The sequence below is a fragment of the Cupressus sempervirens genome, chromosome 10 (genome assembly GCF_028749045.1).
Source record: "Cupressus sempervirens isolate cs-2001-9-10 chromosome 10, ASM2874904v1, whole genome shotgun sequence".
NCBI classification, from domain to species: domain Eukaryota; kingdom Viridiplantae; phylum Streptophyta; class Pinopsida; order Cupressales; family Cupressaceae; genus Cupressus; species Cupressus sempervirens.
Window position 1 is genome coordinate 347,829,511 of NC_143127.1, and position 24,143 is coordinate 347,853,653.

Consider the following 24,143-nt stretch of genomic DNA (forward strand, 5'->3'; position numbering starts at 1 on the left):
TATGGCTATATCTAGCCTTTTCTTGGGTAGATTTTATATGAACTCTAAAATGTTAGCTTTTGATTGCATATAATGCATTGTTAAGGATGGGAGACCAATATAGGCCCCTCTAGATTATCTTAAAAATAAAAATAAAACAATTCAATGATTCTTGGAACAACAAATATATATAATATATATAATTTTTTATGATACTTTGAAAAGGAAATTGAAATTAAATGCACAAGTAATAATATGAGAACCTGGTGAGAGCTGAATGAGATTCTTGTGTTGGTAGTCACCAACTATGTTTTGTACCCATCCGTATAAACTATATTTGCCAGGAAGAATATCAATTATTTGAAACTTTCCATCTTCATGTGTGTTTGTCCAAAATTGATAACCCTATAATGCAAGATTTATTAGATATAATTCAAAAAAAATTCAGCACCTTTATACAACAATTCCATGAAATAAATATTAAAACATTTAACGACTTAGGTATCTTTTCTTTCTTTATAAAGTTTGTATTTTTCTTAGAAATGATAACTCATATTGTGCCAAATAAATTACCTTACTTTATGTTTGCCACGATCCCTTCTCTCCAGGAGTAGCCAAGCCTAAATATGAAAACTTACAAGGAAATGCTTTTGGAGAAATAAATCTGCAAGCAATTAATGGATGATTGACATTTTGAGTTAATATTTGTAAGTACCAATCATGAAAGTAGAAATACATTACAAATAAATGAAAGGGGTAAATCTAAAATCGAAACTATGGAGGGCATACTATTATTAAACAATACGCTAAATGTGCAACCCTTACACATTCTCAACTAGTCATAACTCTTCTTATTTGAAAGAAAATCCTTTTTTATATTAACCATAAATGTCAACTTTTGTTTTTCAATAAATGGGTGACAGTTAGTTCATATATAATTTTCTCTTCAATTTTAAATTTACAAATAAGTGCACAACTATTAAAACACACTTTTCTACTAGTGCTCTTCTTGCATATATATTTCCTAAAAAATTAATATTTTAAATTTATAATTCAAAAAAGTCTCATCAATACATTTAACTTTGTGAAAGGATTTTGTTTGTTAAAATTTTAGTATATTTTGGGAAATATAATTTTTGGTACACGACATAAAAATTAATATAGATTTTGGCATAGAAGATCAAAACTTAAATGCTTTGTTCACTATATGAAAATTAAATCATCAAGAAATAAAATAAATGATCAACCTATATAAAGTGATGAATTAATTATATTTTATTTTGGTGTGCCGTCACATTCCAAATACTTATTTTTGACATTGTTTCAAGGATCTATGTAGATAGTTGCAAGCATGCAATTTATTTTAGAAGCATTTGTTGCAAGTTAGAGAGTTGTACAAGGAGACTTCATATATCTATTTTGTATTTTCCATATCAATGTTTACTTCTAGGTTTAATGCCAATTTTGTTGGTGTGTATCCTATTAGCACTTACCATATTGTGATGCTTGGACCTAATATTTGTTTTCCTCCTACAATTGATACCATTGTCAATGACATGGTAAATCGTCATAGTCAGAGGTGCTTTAATAAAGATACAAGTGTTAATGTGATAGTTTCTTGGCCTTTGAAAGAGAATTTTTTTCCAATCACTTGTGTTAAATCCTTCTTGATGGTGGCTTTGGATAGGATGTGGTGGAAAATGATGACTTCTATTAACATAGGGTTTTGGTGTTCAAATTCAATGACAGTCAGCCTTCTCTTTCAAACCTTCACAATTGGGTGTTGGATTCTTAGAGACCTCTTGTGGTGGGTAAGATTGAGCTCTTCTCCTATGTTAAAGGTTTCTCCATTAATTATTTTCCTTCTTTTTGGTGCTCATGCAAGGTAGGAAATTATTGAGCACAACCTCTTTTGGAATTGTATGATTTTAACAAAGGAGTGCACAAGAAAAATGATCAAATATTAAAAACGGAAAATATAACATGATGAATTATCTAACCAAGTGGATTATTTCAAATATTTCATTTTTTTTTTTTTAACAATATTCAAACCAAACACTATAAATTCTACAACATGGACTATATTTCTCTATATTCTTGTTTTGTAGTAGACATATAGAAAATATGTTTGGCATCTTGAAGAAGTGTCCAATAAAAAAAGTGATAATGAAAATTTTATGTTTTTGAGTTTTTTTTCAATTTAATGGATCACACACATTTCACATAGCACACTTCCCATATAAAAAACTCCAAACATGTAGCTATGTGGAATTTCTCCTGAATTGTCCTTTTTAGGTGAAATAGAACATAAATTAATTTTCATAGATACTTTAAATTCAAATGTGAATTTTTTTTTTTCCTATAAGATTATAATTAATTTTTTTTCTCATAACAATAAAATAAATGAGCACTTACTTATCTTGGACTAACAATCTTCCTGATGTTGGTCTTTCTTTATATAGGCCAAAAATTTAAATATTATAATATTGAAACCAAACACCATGAAACCTTCAACATGGACTAATATTTCTCTATATATTTTTTCAGTAGTAGACATATAGAAAAGATGTTTGGAATCTTGATGAAGTGACCAATTAAAAAAATGATAATCAAAATTTTATGTTTTTGAATTTTTTGAATGTAATGGATCATTAACATTTAATCTAGTGCACTTCCTATATAAAGAACTCCAAACTTATAGCTATGTAGAATTTCACCCTAATTGTCTATTTTAGGTGAAATAGAACATAAACTAATTCTCATAGATACTTTGAATTCAAATGCAATTTTTTTTGGGTTATAAACATAAAATAAATGAGCACTTACTTATCTTGAACTAGCAATCTTTTGGAGACAGAGCATCGTTGGTCTTTCTTTATATACATAGGAGAATCGGGAAAAGAGTATGGCCACATCATTTGTTCACTAAGCCTCTACAAATGTACGCAATACAAGCAAGTAAAAATATCACTATATTATTTTAAAACTATGATCTATGAACTAACTAATCATGAAATCAATAATGGTAATGAAAATATAGTTTATTATTTGTTAAATTCAAATCATGTACCTTTTGTTTGGCTTCATTCCAAAGTGTAGATGGGTTATTTTGCTGTGGATCTGCATTTAAGTGCACTTTAAATGGTCCAAAAACCTTACGCCAAGATTCTCCATTATGAAATTCACAAAAATTGTTCCCCATATAATGAGCACTATATAACATCTGCCAAGTAATTGTAGTGCCTGCCCCTAGGTCGCATTTTTGCTGTCATTGTCAAGCTCTTTCGGAGCTAGTTTCATGTTGATGGTTAGCAACATTGTTTTGAGACTATTAGATATTGTGCTATGGATTCAGTTTATTATGTGATGAGATCACTTAGATTTTACATTTCATGTATGCATGATGATTATTTTCAGTGTTTACAGTTATTAATGATGATTAGTAAGATGATTTATTATCATATGTGTTTTCTTATGGATACTTACCCCATACTTGCATGTGTATGGTGTGTGTGTTTGCTATTATGTATGGTGTGTCTGATGTGGTTAAGGAAGGGAGTCGTAGTAACTTGCTACTCGGGATCTACACAATGCACCACTTCTTTCCATTGCCTATTTAGTTAGTATATATTGTGCTTGTACATGTATAGTTTTTATGCAAATTGCAGGTACCGAGTATCGACTTCCCTGAATTGCTAGGATGAGCGTACCCTATCACATCATCTCAATGATAAGAGAGGGGAGATAATTCTCAAGTCCAAATCCCAACCCTTTAAGCCATTTGTTCTAATTGGAAATTAGGACAAGTATATGAGTTGAGTAGCCTTCGAATGCGTCGGATGACGTAATTCATGATATTAACCCTTGGCTTGATTTTATATGTATTTTGGCTATGATGGGTTTTCATATTTTTACCTTGTGAGTCTTTGGAGTATTTTCTATTAATTAAGCCTAATTAAAAGATTTAATTAATGGTTTAATTAAATGAAAAATTAATATGGTATTTAATATTTATTTTATTTAATTAATTAAGAAATTAATTAAATAAAATAATTAAATTTGAAAATAAACGTTATAATATTAAATTTGGAATGTGACAATATTCATTTTAATAATAATATATTTGGAGTTCATTTTTAAATAAATGACTAAATAATATTATTATTAAAGCTAATAAATATTTTAGCAATTAAGTTTTGGAAAATGAAATTTAAAAGTGAAAAATATATTTAAAATTATTAAAAGATTCTAAATCTAATGTGATTAAAATATAAACATATTAAGACTTAAAAAGTGGAATTATTAAAGTTAGTGCATGAGATTTAATAAATAAATAAATAAAATTGGAAAGAGTAAAGTAAATATTAAATTAATTATTGTGCATTATTTTTATATTTGCTCACATAGGAGTTTGCAAATTTTCGAGAGTTGTCATGTAGACAACATAGGGGTTTGCACTCTAAGAATGCACAAGTTGTCTACACTTAGGAGTTAGCATTTTATTTGAGCACATGGTGTCTACAACCTTAAGACTCATCTATAAGGTTGGAGAAGGCCCATGCTTGGTTGTCATGCTTATCTTCTAGTTGTTTCTAGAGACACTCTAGATACATCTTAGAGAGTTTTAAATAGAGGCTCTTCTAGTGTGTTTGGACAAGCTTAATGGAAGCAACAAGCTACAAGTTACAAGCTTCAAGCTTAAATGGAAGCTTCAAAGCTTACATGCATTTGAGAAGCTCATATGCTTCTACATGCTCATATGTTTCTACATGCTTCTATACTTCTTCAAGCACTTCTAGTCACATGGAAATTTTGGTTGGCTTGGATCTTGGAGGATTTGTGAATGATGGTGAAAGAAGAGATTTTCTATGGACTTTTGAGGCATGGTGGATTAGCATCACTATCCAGGTGCACTTGTGATATTCACATATTCTCTTTGCACTCTTTCTCTTCCTATCTTCATCATGTCTGTTATATGTGTCTGAATCTTCTTTATGATTGAATCTATGATATGAATTGGAATCTAGATATTTTATTTGGTTGAGAAGAAAACAATAGAAAAACTCTAAATCCAATTAAGGAGAAATAATTAGATATGAATCGGGTTTGGGTTCGAATTTATGTTAAATTGGAAAGACAAGATTTGGAATTAAAATAGAAATTTTATGGTGAAAATTAGAATGATTAGATGTAATCTTTCTATCAATTATATTTTTAGATGCGTATGAACAAACCCTTTTATGGTTAAATTTAGAGAACAATTATTTTAAGAGGAAATTCTTAATTCATCACAAACTGCCCTGTCACTGCCCCTTGGATAGACCCGAACTCAGTCATTCATAACTTTTTATCTTGATTGAATTTATTCGATCGCTCCAGTCAGAAGTGGCGCAACTTAGCCCTCTCCAACATATTTTAATTTTAGCCCGATCCAATGGTTCATTATGGAGATATGGCCGTCGTATTGAGACTGTTTTATTCAAAGACAGATATTTCTCAATTTTCCATAACCAAGAGTTCTTTATGCTTAAACTTCACAAAAATAATATATCAAAGCATGGAATGAATTAAAGATATTATTGCAATCTTCCCTTAGTAGAATCTTATTAATATGCATTAGTTTTATATGGTTTATTATCTAATCTAATTAAATTAAATTTAATTAAGATTAGTTAATAGTAGAAGAAGTGTAATTAATTATTAGTCAATCTAAGTAAATGAATTTTTTAAATGAGAGAAAATTAAAAGAAAAGATATTTTAATATAGTTTATATAGTGGACTTTTTATAATGTATATTAAATACTATTTAATATATATTAATTAATTTAGAGATGGTAATTTAATATCACGAGATAATTTTAAAACTTAAATTTTAATGTTACAATGGGTCATTGTTACATTTTGACCTTGTTATAACATAGTTACAATTTAAATTATTGTTATGATTAATACATTATGTATTATTGATATACCTTAATGGTATTAAGAGTTAGCTAATGAAGTTTATGTAAAGGTTTTCTAGATCGATTATTTATAGTTTTGATGAGTTTATTATTTATTAATGTTTGTTGGGTCTAACAAATTATTAATAAATAATAATATAAATGGTTTAAATAGTTATCAATTAATTCGATTAGAGTAATCTAGTGGAGATTATTTATTAATTGAAGTTTGTAAAAGATAATAATTTTTGGATTTAGATTATAATTAATTTTAATCAATTAATGTTCATTGAGTTGTCAATATAATTATATTATGTGATAGAGTTTTAATTTGAAATGATTATCATTAATACGAAATCGTTAAGAAAGATGAATGTAGTCATTATGGATAAGATTTTCAAAATAACTTGTTAATATTATTATTATTAAAATATTAATATTTGTGTATTGGATTGAAGTTGACTTTGACATACAAACTATTGTTAGTCAACTAATACTCATTGGGTTGATGGTTTGGTTGTGAAATTATTAATTAAATCAATTAACTAGAGCTAATTGGATTTCATTAATAATTAAGTTATGTAATAGAGATTTAATTGATATAATTCTTTTAATGAGATTGTAGAAATATTGATATCAAGTTGATAGGTCTTATTCTTATGACTTGAATAACGACTTTAGATATTTTAATGGTGAAGACTTAGTAATATATAATTGAGAATTATTAGAATGATAAAAGGTCAAGGATTGTGAATCGATATTAATTGATCATTCTAATGAAGTTATAATCTCTTATTCGAAGAATGATAATTGGTCATCTTATAATATAACGAATAATGATCTTAGAAAAGTTGAAAAGTTAATCAATTAGAATATGGATCATGGTTAAATATAGATGACAATTTAATTAAAGGTCAATGATGATCGGTTTAGTGAATATTTATCCTTAAGTTATTCTTAGAATGTAATTCTTAATAATGGAAGGATAATGCTATCGGGGAACAATTGGGTTGACTTGTAAGTCAAATGATGAAACTTAAGACACTTGAAGTATACTTGATAATAGAAATTGAAACCCCTACACTTGATTCAACTATGAGATTTTAGCAAAATCAGAACATTTGTTTGCATTGTGTATTCTCTATGTTTTTTGTTTTGGGTTTTGGGTTGACTAGTGTTGACCAGTTATATGACGTCTACCAAAGGCTCAGGGGTTATGATTGTGATGTTATGATGATGTATTAATTTTGATCTTTATAAACTCAACCATGACTATGTGATGGTATGCTCTATGAGATGATTGTATTATTGATTGTTATTGCTTATCAATCTTCTTGAGTGAAGCTGAGTTATTTGTATTTGAGACACTTGACTTAATCATTTTTGAGTCATCGATCAGTTATCCTTGGATTATTTTCCAGTCGCCATGATGGGACTGAAATGTTGATTTATGATGTCATATTGTTATATGTTTTGACTCAACTATTTTGGAGTCTTTGATCAGTATTATTTTGAGATATTTTTGGTTGCTTGTTAAGAATCAATGGATATTGTGATTCATATTGGAGATTATATTTATGAGGTTTATTTTGTAGAGCTTTTAAGTGTTCTTGGATGGGAGAACCATCTTACTATCAGGTTGCCTGTTAAGGAACTGAGTTTGATTTTTATGAGTGTTGTGGTATGGTACACAACTGTAGATTTATGTGCCTAAGAGAGGTTGTCTAGGTACATGACTATGAGAGTGGCTTGCATAGGGGTCCGGGGCCCAAAGTGGTCAGTACCAAGGTAACCTAATGCAAGTTATGTAATAAGTGATAATCTAGTAATTAAAATTTATGGGAGGAAAACACACTAAAAAGATAAGTTAGAGATATTTAAACCACTCATGCCTTGAGTGCTTGTATAGACTAAGTATGGGAGAAGTGCCTCGTCTTCTTGAGAGGGCTTCTTGGTTTCCACATGTGCCACGTTGAGGGTTCGAGGTTCACAGTAACCAGTCTAGGGTAACTCAACGCTTGAGGGTCTAGGGTCTAATGAGAGACCAGTCTAGGGTAACTCAAGTAGCCATGTGATGACACTCCTTAGTATGTAGCCTGAGTCTCCTCTATAGATTTTTTGTACCTTTTGTGGTGTACTTATTGTTGTGCCTCTAGGATTAGATGTCGATTTTGTGATTGAAATCTTTGAGTTAGTATACTTTTAGGATTTTTGGACTTATAGAGATTTGTGCTATGTGATTTTGATAGCCTGTTTGGGACTTGAGATTATCTCCTTAGCACGGTGGGAGTGGACCACTTAGGTACCACGTGGTCGGGTGGTAGTATATTTTTCACTCTTATCATTTTGAGATTCATTGAGACATCGTGGCTGATGCGTCCTTCATGATGGTAGATATGTATACTTTTTCATTGATGATTGGCATATGTTAGATGTTGTTATCTTATGCTTTTATTTGCATGTTAGATTACTCTTTACATATGATGTTGTATTTATTAGGAGTGACATTTCTACTATGTAATACCGATGATCTCTTTGGTGATTTGAAATGTTACGCACAGAGGGATGGCTAGGATCCATGATGTTCTAATGATGCTATTTACGGTTGGGAGGAACCGTGCACTTAGTTATTTATGTTTGTGATATATGATTATCTTTTATGATAGATGTTTATATCTTTTGTGATGATGTATCATGTATGGCATGTGGTTTCATTTACTTTAATTGCATCATGGATTAATATTGGATGTTGATGTACTTTATTTACACAGATGTTTATTCTTTTAAGCCTTCCATACCTTATAACATGTACAGTGGATGATTGAGCTAAACTAAAATGTAGTTACAAAAAGGACACTTGAATATGGTTTAAGAATGTTGGATGTATCATTATTATTATATAAGAATGTGATGTTAGATGAATAGTTAGTTTAGATGTAATTCAACATTAAGGGATCTTTAAAAAATGTAACTGTTATGTATGTTATGTTTACTTTCATTTGAATTGTTACTATTGCTTCCGCAGATGTTATGAATGGTTTTACTTTCATGTTTTAAAAAAAAATTTGTTTGACAAACTTAGTGAAATTCTTTGGATCTCTTGGCGGGACATTACATTTGGTATCAGAGCCCGATTTTCAACATTGGGAGCTCTGGGTATATTGGAATGACACTAGTTGTGAACTAGTTGAACAAAAAAAAAAACTTTGAACTATAATGTATATCTCTTTCAAACTGAAAACTTGAAACTAGGTGAATTGAAATAGAACTTAAAATTGTTGTATATTTTTCATACTTCAACACTTAGCTTTCTTAACCAAAAATTCTATTCAAACCCAAAACATGGGCAAAACTGAAAAATTGAAACTCCTTTTAGTTGCAAAACATGTATCTTTCATCTATGATTTGAGGTAGTATGTTTTTTATTGTCTTTGTGAGCATTAAGTTGCTCTTGTTTAGAATGTATTAGGGGATCTATTTAGTAGTTGTTAAAAAAGTAAATGTTGGATCAATATGGTTTTTGGTTTATTGTTAAACCAGAATCATATTGCTCTATGTGTGTTGTAGTGTTCTTAGTGGAATCATATTTCCCTATAGGAGGGAAAGAGTTCAATGAGATCCGCATAGTGAGTATCTTAGTTTTTTTTCATTCTTGTAGGCTTTCAGGAGTAAGCCTAATCCCAGGGGGGGTGGATTTAGTGCCTGCCCCTAGGTCGCATTTTTGCTGTCATTGTCAAGCTCTTTTGGAGCTAGTTTCATGTTGATGGTTAGCAACATTGTTTTGAGACTATTAGATATTGTTCTATAGATTCAGTTTATTATGTGATGAGATCACTTAGATTTTACATTTCATGTATGCATGATGATTATTTTTAGTGTTTGCAGTTATTAATGATAATTAGTAAGATGATTTATTATCATATGTATTTTGTTATGGATACTTACCCCATACTTGCATGTGTATGGTGTGCATGTTTGCTATTATGTATGGCGTGTCTGATGTGGTTAAAGAAGGGAATCGTAGTCACCTGCTAGTTAGGATCCACACGATGCACCACTTCCTGCCATTGCCTATTTAGTTAGTATATATTGTGCTTGTACATGCATAGTTTTTATACAAATTGTAGGTATCAGATATCGACTTTCCTGAATTGCTAGGATGAGTGTACCCTATCACATCATCTCAATGATAAGAGAGGGGAGATAATTCTCAAATCCAAATTCCAACCCTTTAAGCCATTTGTTCTAATTGAAAATTAGGACAAGTATATGAGTTGAGTAGCCTCCGAATACGTCGGATGACGTAATTCATGATATTAACCCTTGGCTTGATTTTATATGTATTTTGGCTATGATGGGTTTTCATATTTTTACCTTGTGAGTCTTTGGAGTATTTTCTATTAATTAAGCCTAATTAAAAGATTTAATTAATGGTTTAATTAAATAAAAAATTAATATGGTATTTAATATTTATTTTATTTAATTAATTAAGAAATTAATTAAATAAAATAATTAAATTTAAAAATAAAAGTTATAATATTAAATTTGGAATGTGACAATATTCATTTTAATAATAATATATTTGGAGTTCATTTTTAAATAAATGACTAAATAATATTATTATTAAAGCTAATAAATATTTTAGCAATTAAGTTTTGGAAACTGAAATTTAAAAGTAAAAAATATATTTAAAATTATTAAAAGATTCTAAATCTCATGTGATTAAAATATAAACATATTAAGACTTAAAAAGTGGAATTATTAAAGTTAGTGCATGAGATTTAATAAATAAATAAATAAAATTGGAAAGAGTAAAGTAAGTATTAAATTAATTATTGTGCATTATTTTTATATTTGCTCACATAAGAGTTTGCAAATTCTCGAGAGTTGTCATGTAGACAACATAGGGGTTTGGACTCTAAGAATGCAAAAGTTGTCTACACTTGAGAGTTAGCATTTTATTTGAGCACATGGTGTCTACAACCTTAAGACTCATCTAGAAGGTTGGAGAAGGCCCATGCTTGGTTGTCATGCTTATCTTCTAGTTGTTTCTAGAGACACTCTAGATGCATCTTAGAGGCCTTTAAATAGAGGCTCTCCTAGTGTGTTTGGACAAGCTTAATGGAAGCAACAAGCTTCAAGCTTAAATGGAAGCTTCAAAGCTTACATGCATTTGAGAAGCTCATATGCTTCTACATGCTCATATGTTTCTACATGCTTCTATACTTCTTCAAGCACTTCTAGTCACATGAGAATTTTGGTTGGCTTGGATCTTGGAGGAATTGTGAATGATGGTGAAAGAAGAGATTTTTTATGGACTTTTGAGGCATGGTGGATTAACATCAGTGTCCAGATGCACTCGTGATATTTGCATATTCTTTTTGCACTCTTTCTCTTCCTATCTTCATCGTGTCTGTTATATGTATCTGAATCTTCTTTATGATTGAATCTATGATATGAATTACAATCTAGATATTTTATTTGGTTGAGAAGAAAACAATAGAAAAACTCTAGATCCAATTAAGGAGAAATAATTAGATATGAATCGGGTTTGGGTTAGAATTTATATTAAATTAGAAAGACAAGATTTGGAATTAAAATAGAAATTTTATGGTGAAAATTAGAATGATTAGATGTAATCTTTCTATCAATTATATTTTTAGATGCGTATGAACAAACCCTTTTATGGTTAAATTTAAAGAACAATTATTTTAAGAGAAAATTCTTAATTCATCACAAACAACCTTGTCATTGCCCCTTGGATAGACTTGAACTCAGTCATTCATAACTTTTTATCCTGATTGAATTTATTCGATCACTCCGGTCAGAAGTGGTGCAACTTGGCCCTCTCCAACATATTTTAATTTCAGTCTGCTGCAATGGTTCATTAGGGAGATATGGCCATCGTATTAAGACTGTTTTATTCAAAGACAGATATTTCTCAATTTCTCATAACCAAGAGTTCTTTATGCTTAAACTTCACAAAAATAATATATCAAAGCATGGAATGAATTAAAGATATTATTGCAATCTTCCCTTAGTAGAATCTTATTAATATGCATTAGTTTTATATGGTTTATTATCTAATCTAATTAAATTAAATTTAATTAAGATTAGTTAATAGTAGAATAAGTGTAATTAATTATTAGTCAATCTAAGCAAATGAATTTTTTAAATGAGAGAAAATTAAAAAAAAAGATATTTTAATATAATTTATATAATGTTCTTTTTATAATGTATATTAAATACTATTTAATATATATTAAATAATTTAGAGATGGTAATTTAATATCACGAAATGATTTTAAAACTTAAATTTCAATGTTACAATGGGTCATTGTTACATTTTGACCTTGTTATAACATGGCTACGATTTGAATTATTGTTATGATTAATACATTATGTATTATTGATATACCTTAATGGTATTAAGAGTTAGCTAATGAAGTTTATGTAAAGGTTTTTTAGATCGATTATTTATAGTTTTGATGAGTTTATTATTTATTAATGTTTGTTGGGTCTAACAAATTATTAATAAATAATAATATAAATAGTTTAAATAGTTATCAATTAATTCGATTAGAGTAATCTAGTGGAGATTTTTTATTAATTGAAGTTTGTAAAAGATAATAATTTTTGAATTTGGATTATAATTGATTTTAATCAATTAATGTTCATTGAGTTGTCAATATAATCATATTATGCGATAGAGTTTTAATTTGAAATGATTATCATTAATACGAAATCGTTAAGAAAGATGAATGTAGTCATTATGGATAAGATTTCCAAAATAACTTGTTAATATTATTATTATTATTAAAATATTAATATTTGTTTATTGGATTGAAGTTGACTTTGATGTACAAACTATTGTTAGTCAACTAATACTCATTGGGTTGATGGTTTGGTTGTGAAATTATTAATTAAATCAATTAACTAGAGCTAATTGGATTTAATTAATAATTAAGTTATGTAATAGAGATTTAATTGATATAATTCTTTTAATGAGATTGTAGAAATATTGATATCAAGTTGATAGGTCTTATTCTTATGACTTGAATAATGACTTTAGATATTTTAATGGTGAAAACTTAGTAATATATAATTGAGAATTATTAGAATGATAAAAGGTCAAGGATTGTGAATCGATATTAATTGATCATTCTAATGAAGTTATAATCTCTTATTCGAAGAATTATAATTGGTCATCTTATAATATAATGAATAATGATCTTAGAAAAGTTGAAAAGTTAATCAATTAGAATATGGATCATGGTTAAATATAGAGGACAATTTAATTAAAGTTCAATGATGATCAGTTTAGTGAATATTTATCCTTAAGTTATTTTTAGAATGTAATTCTTAATAATGGAAGGATAATGCTATCGAGGAACAATTGGGTTGACTTGTAAGTCAAATGATGAAACTTAAGACACTTGAAGTATACTTGATAATAGAAACTAAAACCCCTACACTTGATTCAACTATGAGATTTTAGCAAAACCAAAACATGTGTTTGCATCGTGTATTCTCTATGCTTTTTATTTTGAGTTTTGGGTTGACTAGTGTTGACCAGTTATAGGATGTCTACCAGAAGCTCAGGGGTTATGATTGTAATATCATGATGATGTCTTAATTTTGATGTTTATAAACTCAACCATGATTATGTGATGGTATGCTCTATGAGATGATTGTATTATTGATTGTTATTGCTTATTAGTCTTCTTGAGTGAAGCTGAGTTATTTGTATCTGAGACACTTGACTTAACCATTTTTGAGTTATCAATCAGTTATTCTTGGATTATTTTCCAGTCGCCATGATGGGACTGAAATGTTGATTTATGATGTCATGTTGTTATATGTTTTGACTCAACTATTTTGGAGTCTTTGATCAGTATTATTTTGAGATATTCTTGGTTGCTTGTTAAGAATCAATAGATATTGTGATTCATATTGGAGATTATATTTATGAGGTTTATTTTGTAGATCTTTTAAGTGTTCTTGGATGGGAGAACCATCTTACTATCAGGTTGCCTGTTAAGGAACCGAGTTTGATCTTTATGAGTGTTGTGGTATGGTACACAAATGTAGATTTATGTGCCTAAGAGAGGTTGTCTAGGTACATGACTATGGGAGTGGCTTGCATAGGGGTCCGGGGCCCAAGGTGGTCAGTACTAGGGTAACCTAATGCAAGTTATGTAATAAGTGATAATCTAGTAATTAAAATTTATGAAGGGAAAACACACTAAAAAGATAAGTTAGAGATATTTAAACCACCCATCCCTTGAGTGCTTGTATAGACTAAGGATGGGAGAAGTGCCTCGTCTTCTTGAGAGGGCTTCTTGGTTTCCACATGTGCCACGTTGAGGGTTCGGGGTTCAGAGTACCCAGTCCAAGGTAACTCAACGCTTGAGGGTCTGGGGTCTAATGAGAGACCAGTCTAGGGTAATTCAAGTAGCCATGTGATGACACTCCCTCGTATGTAGCCTGAGTCTCCTCTATAGATTTTGTGTACCTTTGGTGGTGTACTTATTGTTGTGCCTCTGGGATTAGATGTCGATTTTGTGATTGGAACCTTTGAGTTAATATACTTTTAGGATTTCTAGACTTATAGAGATTTGTGCTATGTGATTTTGATAGCCTGTTTGGGACTTGAGATTATCTCCTTAGCATGGTGGGATTGGACCACTTAGGTACCATGCGGTCAGGTGGTAGTGTATTTTCCACTCTTATCATTTTGAGATTCATTGAGACATTGTGGCTGATGCGTCCTTCATGATGGTGGATATGTATCCTTTTTCATTGATGATTGGCATATGTTAGATGTTGTTATCTTATGCTTTTATTTGCATGTTAGATTACTCTTTACATATGATGTTGTATTTATTAGGAGTGACATTCTTACTATGTAATACCGATGATCTCTTCAGTGATTTGGAATGTTACGCACGGAGGGATGGCTAGGATCCATAATGGTCTAATGATGCTATTTACAGTTGGGAGGAACCGTGCACTTAGTTATTTATGTTTGTGATATATGATTATCTTTTATGATGGATGTTTATATCTTTTGTGATGATGTATCATGTATGAAATGTGGTTTCATTTACTTTAATTGCATCATGGATTAATATTGGATGTTAATGTACTTTATTTACATAGATGTTTATTCTTTTAAGCCTTTCATACCTTATAACATGTACAGTGGATGATTGAGCTAAACTAAAATGTAGTTACAAAAAGGACACTTGAATATGGTTTAAGAATGTTGGATGTATCATTATTATTACATAAGAATGTGATGTTAGATGAATAGTTAGTTTAGATGTAATTCAACGTTGAGAGATCTTTAAAAAATGTAACTGTTATGTATGTTATGTTTGCTTTCATTTGAATTGTTACTATTGCTTCCGCAGATGTTATGAATGGTTTTACTTTCATGTTTTAAAAAAAAAATTGTTTGGAAAACTTAGTGAAATTCTTTGGATCCCTTGGCGAGGCATTACAGTAATCATACAAATATTATATTTGTTATACAACTAAATACCTTGAATATGTTAATCCAATGTTCCATTAATTTAACATAGATAGCATTCAGCCAAACAACTTTTTTTGAATTACTTGAATAGTCCAATCCACAAGCACACTTTTTATCACATAAAATCCAACTATTGAGGTTTCTAAGATATTTAAAAGATTCTATCTAAATATAATTGAAGTGAAATATTTAAACAAAATTCAGCAATCTATTATACTTATTACCATAAATTTTTGGATTTGATTGTGTATGTCTTTTTTAGTATCAATGTATCAGATCACATTGTGTGACCCATCATTAGGATGGATGATAGAAAGAGATGTAAATCATAATTATGGAACACAAAGTGTAATTTTAAATATTGATGATAAGAAAAACATACACAATTGAATCAAGAAGTTTATGATAATAATAATTTTTCAATTATAAAGTTGTCAGAATAAAATTTATATTTTCATGTCAGTTTTCATTTAATTTTGAGTTTATTTTGATAAAATAATTTAAAATAATTACATAATGAAAAATATTATATTCTCATATGAAGTTCAAATTTTCTCCAATATCTACCCATCTCTATTTATCTTATATGCATTCTCATCCATTTAATCCTATCCAAATCCTATTTGCACTTATACTCATACTTACATTATTAGTCCATACTTCTATACATATATTACTCACCTTAACACCTCATGCTCCATCTCCTATATCAATATCACTAATGATTGAGTTTGAAATCATTTATTTCCTAATTTGAAAATATTTACCTCTAGCTTTCCCTAGTAACCATTGAGAATAGACTTGGTACTTAAATTTAAATGACTATTCATTACAACTATTGGTATTTAAAGTTATTCATTTGTGTATTTAAGAACATTAAAGAATAAAATAACAATAACAATAACAAGAAACATCCACATTCTAAGCATACACTCTAGAAATCTTTTTTGTTATTTAATCATTACCCAAAACTATAAGGATTTATAATGAAGAACTTGATTAACACAATTTAGTGACTTTGTCTAAATCATTTTATAAATTTTTTAACTCTTACACATGATTAGATAATATCACATAAGACTAGGACACACTACTCTATAAGTCACTATATCATAATTAGTGAATGATCTGAGAAAAATAGTTATGGATATCTTTCATGGCATATACAATCATCTCCATTCATTAAGCTCAATATCTACCCACTACCCTATATAATATAAATGTGTACACTCATTTGATTGAGTCATGATGTATATATTTTAATGCATTTTTATGTAATTCAACACATGGTTAACCCTATCTTAACTCAATTGTGTTCATTTTTACTTCATATGTTTTCAACACATCAACCACATGCTCATTTCATCCATTAAATGACAAAAATTTGACATGTTCTACACCTCTATTCCCATGAAGAGCTACACTATAGACATATATTGGACCCTTATTAGAGGTCTAAATAGATGGTTGTATGAATTCTTTTTATGAATGAGGTATGAAATGAGAAACCATACCATCAACATAGTTGAGTACACAATCCTCTACAAATATTGCTTTATGCAGTACAAGTTTCAACACCCCCTCCCCTTTTTGAATCTCTAGCAAAAATTCTTCATAATTTTTTCAAGTTTCAAACTAAGTTATAGGTCTTATCCTATAATTCTCCTTATTTTTTATCAAAATCCTTTAACTTTAGATCACATTGAAAAGTAAAATTACTTGAAATATCTTCTCTAAAATAAGAATGTACACATGTAATCCTTTTCATAGAGAAAAAAATAATAGATTAGTATATTCATCAAACACTTTTGTAATATTTAATGTACATAATGCCAACTAATTATAACTCCAATTCCTCAAAGTTTATCAACTATAAGGGTTGTTCTCTACATTCTATAATTTGGTAATAGAACACTCAATGCCATCTAGATATGTTAGAAAATATATATAATTAACAATTAGGTTACAATATGTATTGTAATCATATAACCTAGGTATTGTGTTTATGCAAGGCTCTCTAAAGTTAAAGTAAAAGAGTTTTAAATTGAAAGATATAATATACACATTGATCCCTATGTTAAGCTCAAAGCTATATACAGTCTTTTGAAAACACTATAACTTTAATGCTATATAGATCCAATAATAAGTTATAACCTCATAGTAAAATTATTAAAAGGGTTTAATTAGAAATGTTGGTATTATTATCTTTAAATAAATATAATAATATCTATAGATTATATTCTCTTAAAATTAACAATGAATCCAAGATAACACGCTATAGTTTTTTAATATACATTGGAGGAGTGTGAATGGTAGAAGTTTTGGACAAGAGTTTAGCTATAGAGATTGACAATGGAATTGCAGGGCATGTGGATGGAGATACTAGTAGTGGAAATATTGGGAATGATTCTTTGGACAAATTCCAAGAGTAGGAAGAAGACAAAGTTTTGCTAGGTTCTGGTTCAAGAAGGCATGTAGATATTTATTTTTTCTAGTCTTATCCTTTGTCCTCTATCCTAGCTCCTCAAAGGAACCCACTCAAGAATATAATAAAGGGGGCCCCTTTGTGGTTTGTCTGGATATAGAGGATTCACATGATGGGAAATAAAAGAAGGATACATATGAAGTTTGACAATGAAATTGGTTTTCTCTCTTTGGGAAAATACTAGTAGGTAAGTCAACCTTTCCCCCTGTTACTTCAAAATCATGTTGGAAAAAAGGCGAGTTCCAAATTTTCTTTCGGACCCGATAGTTGATTTTTCTATTTCTACTATGGATTTAATCCTAGTTGGGAAATTTTTGGGGGCCTGACTAGATATTGAAACCTTAAGAAATATGGTTAATTGAAAATGGGCCCTTCGGGGTCATGTAGACATTGTTGTAATGTCTAAAGTTTTTTTCTCCTTTTTATTTACATGCAAGGAGGATCTGAATATGGTTTTATGTGGTGGACCATGGTTATTTGGCAATAGCTCCCTAATAAAAAATAAAATGGGAACCTAATATGGACCTTTTAGATGCATTCTTTCTCACTACCCCTATGTGGGTAAGACTTTCGGGACTCCCTCTGGAGTTTTGGCATGAAGATACTTTAAAAGAGATAGTCGAATCCTTTGGAGAGCTAGTTTCTATTGATAATATGACTTCATCTAGATCTAAACTTATGTTTTCTAGGATCTATGTTAAGGTTGCACATTTGAAGGATCTACTTCAAAAGGTGGAGATTAAATCAAAATTGGGAAAATGGACACAAGAGATTATTTTTGAAGATCTCCCTAATGCTTGTTTTGTCTGTAAGAAGATGGGTCATTGGGCAAAAAATCATCCACTAAAACTAAAAACCAAGAAAAAGGTGGTGACTATGGAAAAGAAGGCTCCAAAAAAGGTATGGAAGCCTAAAGTAATAACATGAGTCTTTACCTAAAGGAAAACAAACAGAAGACAACCTTAATAATCAAGCTAAAGATGATAAGAGGGTTATGCAAGATGATGAAGGAATTTATACAATGGATGAAGATGAAAATATTTTATCCTGCCCATAGGAAAGTGAGGAAATAGAAAGGATATAGAACCAGATGGTTATTTATGAGAATAATGATGAGGATTTGGCAAATGTGGACAGACAAGGGGAGTTTGAGGAAGGAGAAATCCAAGAGGAAGGGAAAGGAGATCTAGAAGATATTTTGAATAACTATGTGGAGGATTCCTTGGATGGAGGAAATTTCCCTCTATTCAAACCTCTATTTGAAGAGATTTCCTTGATTGTTCTTGAACCTAGTTCTCCTAACCATATAGAACATAAAGTTGGTAAGGAAGAATCAAAATAGAAGACAAGATGAAGAAAGAAGTCTAAAAATTAAATGACATCAATTGTCTTGTCATCAGGAGTAGCTACTCAAAGAAGTAAATTGGAGATAGTGTCATCAAAGTTAAAGCTAGATGTTGAAACCCTTGGAAAAATAGGTAGAAAGACTATAAAAAATAAGAGAGAAATAGAAAGCATGTAGAATATAGCAGATGGAAAGAAAGCTACTATTCTAGACTTTACCCCTAAAAAGTAATGAAGACTATATCTTGGAATGTAAGGGGCATGAATAGAATCCATAAATTAGATGTAGTTAGAAACTTTTTTTGGGATAAAAAACTTCATATCATGGTGATCTAGGAAACAAAGTTGGAGAAATGAAAAGCTAAAAGTTTAAAATCTTTTAGTAACTATGGTCTTTTGGCTAGTAGTTCTCAAAGAGCCTCAACGACATCTTGGTCATGTGGAAGAACTCAATGTTCTTTGGAACTCTGATGGATGCTAACAAGCACTTTATTGTGGTCAAGATCTAGAATTTGTCTTTGGGAACCTACGGGTATTTGGTTAATATATATGGTCCTAACAATAAAAATACAAGAAAAAAGTTCTGGGACACTTTATCTTAGCTTAAGAGTTTAGATAATAAATGTATATGGTTTTTCTTGGGGATTTTAATGTTCCTCTCTATGAACATGAAAAAAAGGAGGTAATCCAAGCCAGTTGGAAAGCAGATTAGATCTAATGGATTTCATTAATAGAAAGGGATTAATGGATATGGACCTCCAAGGAATTTATTTTACTTGGAGCAATAAAAGAATTGGAGATGATTGTATTCAAACCCATCTGGATAGAGTCCTTATATCTCCAAATTGGACAAATGATTTTGTTTGTGCCCTTTCTTCTATTCAGAAGATTTCTTTTGACCACTTCTTGCTTCTTTTCAAAGCTAAGCCTATTCAAGTAAGGAAGAATTTCCCTTATAGGTTTGAGAAAATGTGGATGCAATTTCCAAACTTTATCTCTATTTTGAAAACTTGGTGGAATATCAAAATAGATGGTTCAACTCTTTTCCATGTTGCTAATAAACTTAATAATGTGAAAAAAAGGTTAAAGAGTTGGACAAGAGTTCTTTTGGTGATATCTTTGATACATAATCTAATCTAAAAGTGGAGCTATGTAAATTATCCAAGATAGAATTCAGTCTGATGGTTCCTCGAAGGAGTTTGTAAAGGAAGAGAATGAAAAGATGGCTAATTACCATGATATTATTTCTCAAGAAGAAACCTTTTGGAGGCAGAGATCAAGGTCTATCTAGCTCAAAGAAGGTGATAAAAGTACAAAAAAAATTCATCTTACTAGTATGAAACATAGGGCTAAGAATAGAATTTCTATCCTTACTAGGGGAAGGGATAAAATCACTAATGAAAATTTAATTACAAGAATGATGGTTTCCTATTTCTCATCCCTCCTCTCTATTGACCGAAATCTTGATGACTTTAAACAGATGGAGCTCGTTGAAACTATTCCTCAAGTTATTACTAATGAGAATAACAAAATGATGATAGCTATTCATTCTGGAGATGAAATTTATAAAGCTATTTATTCCTTTGAAGGAGATAAATCCCCTAGTCTAAATGGTTTTCCAATGTTTTTCTTCCAGAAACTTTGGGAAGTTGTTGGTAAAGATGTTTGTGATGAAGTGAAATAATTCTTTGGTGCTAAAAGAATGCTAAAGGAGATCAATTCTACTTTTCTTTTTCTAATTCCAAAGAAGTGAGGTGCTAATTCCCCTAAACATTTTAGGACTATTAGCTTATGTAATTCAATCTACAAAATTATTTCTAAAATTCTAACCCGGCGTTTGTTGACTATCCTTCCTAATTTGATTTCCAACCAACAGAATCGCTTCATTACTAGAAGGAAATTTTAGAATTGTATTATTGTTGTTCATGAAAATATTCATTCTTTATATTTTTCTAACTCTCATGGTTTTGTGATGAAGGTGAACATAGCGAAAGCATATAATAGAGTTGACTAAAGTTTTCTCCAAAATGTTTTATTGACCTTTGGTTTTAGTGAACAATGTCTTAAGATTATAATACAGCTTGTTACTACCTCTTCTCTAGTTATCTTAGTTAATGGGAGATCTTTGAATTTTTCAAACCTTTAAGGGGACTGAAGGCAAGGTGATCCTATATCTCATATTCTTTTCACTATTATGGCTAATTGTCTTGGTAGGTATATTGGCAGGCTTGTTTTGAAAGGGGAAATTCAAGGTGTGAGGCCAACATCTTGACCTCAATTATGTTCTCATGAAATATTTGTGGATGATACTATTTTCATGGGTAAAGATGATGTTAGGGAGGTAGGGAGTCTTAAAAAGGCTCTTAATTTATACTCTACAGTCATAAGCAATTGGTGAACTAGGATAAGAGTTCTCTATTTTTTATTAACACTCTTGTTCATAGGCAATGAAAAATTGCAAACATTTTGGGTTGTACTATAGGATCCTTTCCTAGTACTTACCTTGGTCTCCCATTGGTGATTCATCCATCTGAATCTTTTTGGGAGGATCTAGTGGAGAAACTCAATAAAAAATTAGCTATATGGAAAGGAAATATGTTGAGTTAGGTAGGAAAAGTGACTTTACTAAAGGCTTTTCTTCAAAATCTCCCTACCTATGCTTTCAACCTTTTCAAAATTCCATCTAAATTTTTGGATGCTATTGATAAAATTTAGATAAAATTTTTGTGGTCAGGTACTAAAGAAAGAAAGAGAGTAGCTTTGATATCTTGGGAAAAGGTTTGTAAACCTAAGATGGAAGGTGGTTTGAGTATCAGATCAATTAGAAGTATCAATAAAGCACTTTTGGCTAAAAAAAATATGGATAGTGTACCAAGATGATAAAGAATGTAGTTCTAGTATTTGGAAATATAAGTATCTTTATAATGTTCCATCAATATCTAAGCTTCTGTCCTACCCAAATATCTCTAATTCCTCTACCATTTGGGGTGGGATTCAAGGTACTAAACATATTCTGAATAAAGGTTGTAACTATAAAGTTGGGGATGGAAGAAAGCTTAGGTTTTGGGAAGATGTGTGGTTATTGGATCATCCATTGTTGGATGACTTAAATGATAACACTCCTATAGAAATATGTAAACATGTTTTTGGAGTTTTTGTGGGTAATTGCCAGAGAAATAATGGTTAGGTGAATATTGTTGAGATTTTCCATAATTGTAACAATATTCAAATTTCTATCAACTCCTATAATCTTTATCCTGACATGGAGGATACCATGGTTTGAGGGATATAATCTAGTGTTAATTTCAAGGTGTCTTCTATGTTTAGATCTGATGCAAAGGATAATCCCCCTGTGGGCCAAATCTTGGATGAAAGGGCTTATTCCTAAAAATAATATTTTCTTCTGGACTACCCTTCAAAATAAAATTTTAACTCTAGATAATCTCCCAAAAAGGGTATTTATATAGTGAATAGATGCAGTTTATGTAAGATGGAAATTGAAGATATTAACCATCTTTTCATCAATTGCATTTCAACTAGAATGTTTGGGGATCCCTCCTCTAGTACTAGAATATATTGTGGTTGTTGAATGCTTTCAGATTTGGAAATGTCCTATCAAAAAATGATATTTGCTTCCTATGGAGTAGTTCTCTTCCTCATCTATGTTGGGACATCTGGAAAGAAAGGAGCAACATAATTTTAAGAAACAAAGAAACTCCTGAGTGGGTGGTGGGCCAAAACATTATTAGGGCTATCAAAAAAAACTTTATATCTTAGAATAAAAAAATTAATGATGTGAACATATGTAACCCTATGAAAATAACAAGAAATAAAATGAAACACAATGAGCATAGAGAGGGTGTTATATGGAGTTCCCCTCCTATGGGATGGTTGAAAGATAACTTTGATGGATCAGCTAAAGGGAATTCTGGAAGAGTTGGGTGTGGTGGAGTCCTGAGGGACCATTATAGTAGAATGGTGTATGTTGTGGTGATCCCTATTGGTCATTCAACAAGCCATAAAGCAGAGACTATTGCTGCTCTTTACAGTGTTAGAATGGTAGTGGAAACTGGATATAGAAAATTATGGCTAGAAGGGAATTCCTTAAACATAACTAATATGCTAAATAATAAGAATATGGTGACATTGAATATTGAAGGGAGTATTCTGGATATTAAAAATATGATTAAGAAATTTGATAATATTATTATATCTCATAATTATTGAGAGGGCAATAAAGTGACTAATTGGATTGGTAATAAAGCAATGAATGCGGATGGTAAGTTGATGTGGAGTGACAACCTTAGTAAGGAAAATGAGCTAATGACGATCACTAATTATGACATGACTAATGCAATCGAAGGAAAGATTATGTGAGATTTTGAGGATTAATATGGTTGGTGGTGGCTTTAATATGGAGTATTATCATTTCTCAAGGGAGTACCTTTTCATTATTACCAATAAGACAGGGCACATATTTTGGGAAAAAAAGTTTCTTTGAGTTAAAAGATAACTAATCTTCTATGATTGTTACCATTTTTTGCATAATTATCAGAGTTGGGTGCATTATAAGTGGGAAGCCAAGGAAGGAGGAGCCCTCTAGCTTCAAAGAATGGAAAGCTAAATGTGCAGTGTGGGATATACTCCAAAAGAGTAAGTTGATTGTGTACAATGAGAAGTTGCATGACTTTAAATCTGACACAACTGATGACTTCTTCAAGAATTGGTTTGCAGACAGAGTTACTCTTCATGGGGTTATAGTGGAATTGATAGAGGAGTTCATTGTTGAGATTAGTGGTCTTCCCATGGAGGGTTTGAGATTCAAGAAGGAAACTAGCATATCAAATGTGGCGT

At 30.3% G+C, this 24,143-nt stretch overlaps 1 pseudogene; it reads right to left on the reverse strand.

The window, feature by feature from the left end:
- Positions 1-24,143, reverse strand: part of LOC149534017 (rhamnogalacturonate lyase B-like) — an 88,909-nt pseudogene that overhangs the window by 40,385 nt on the left and 24,381 nt on the right.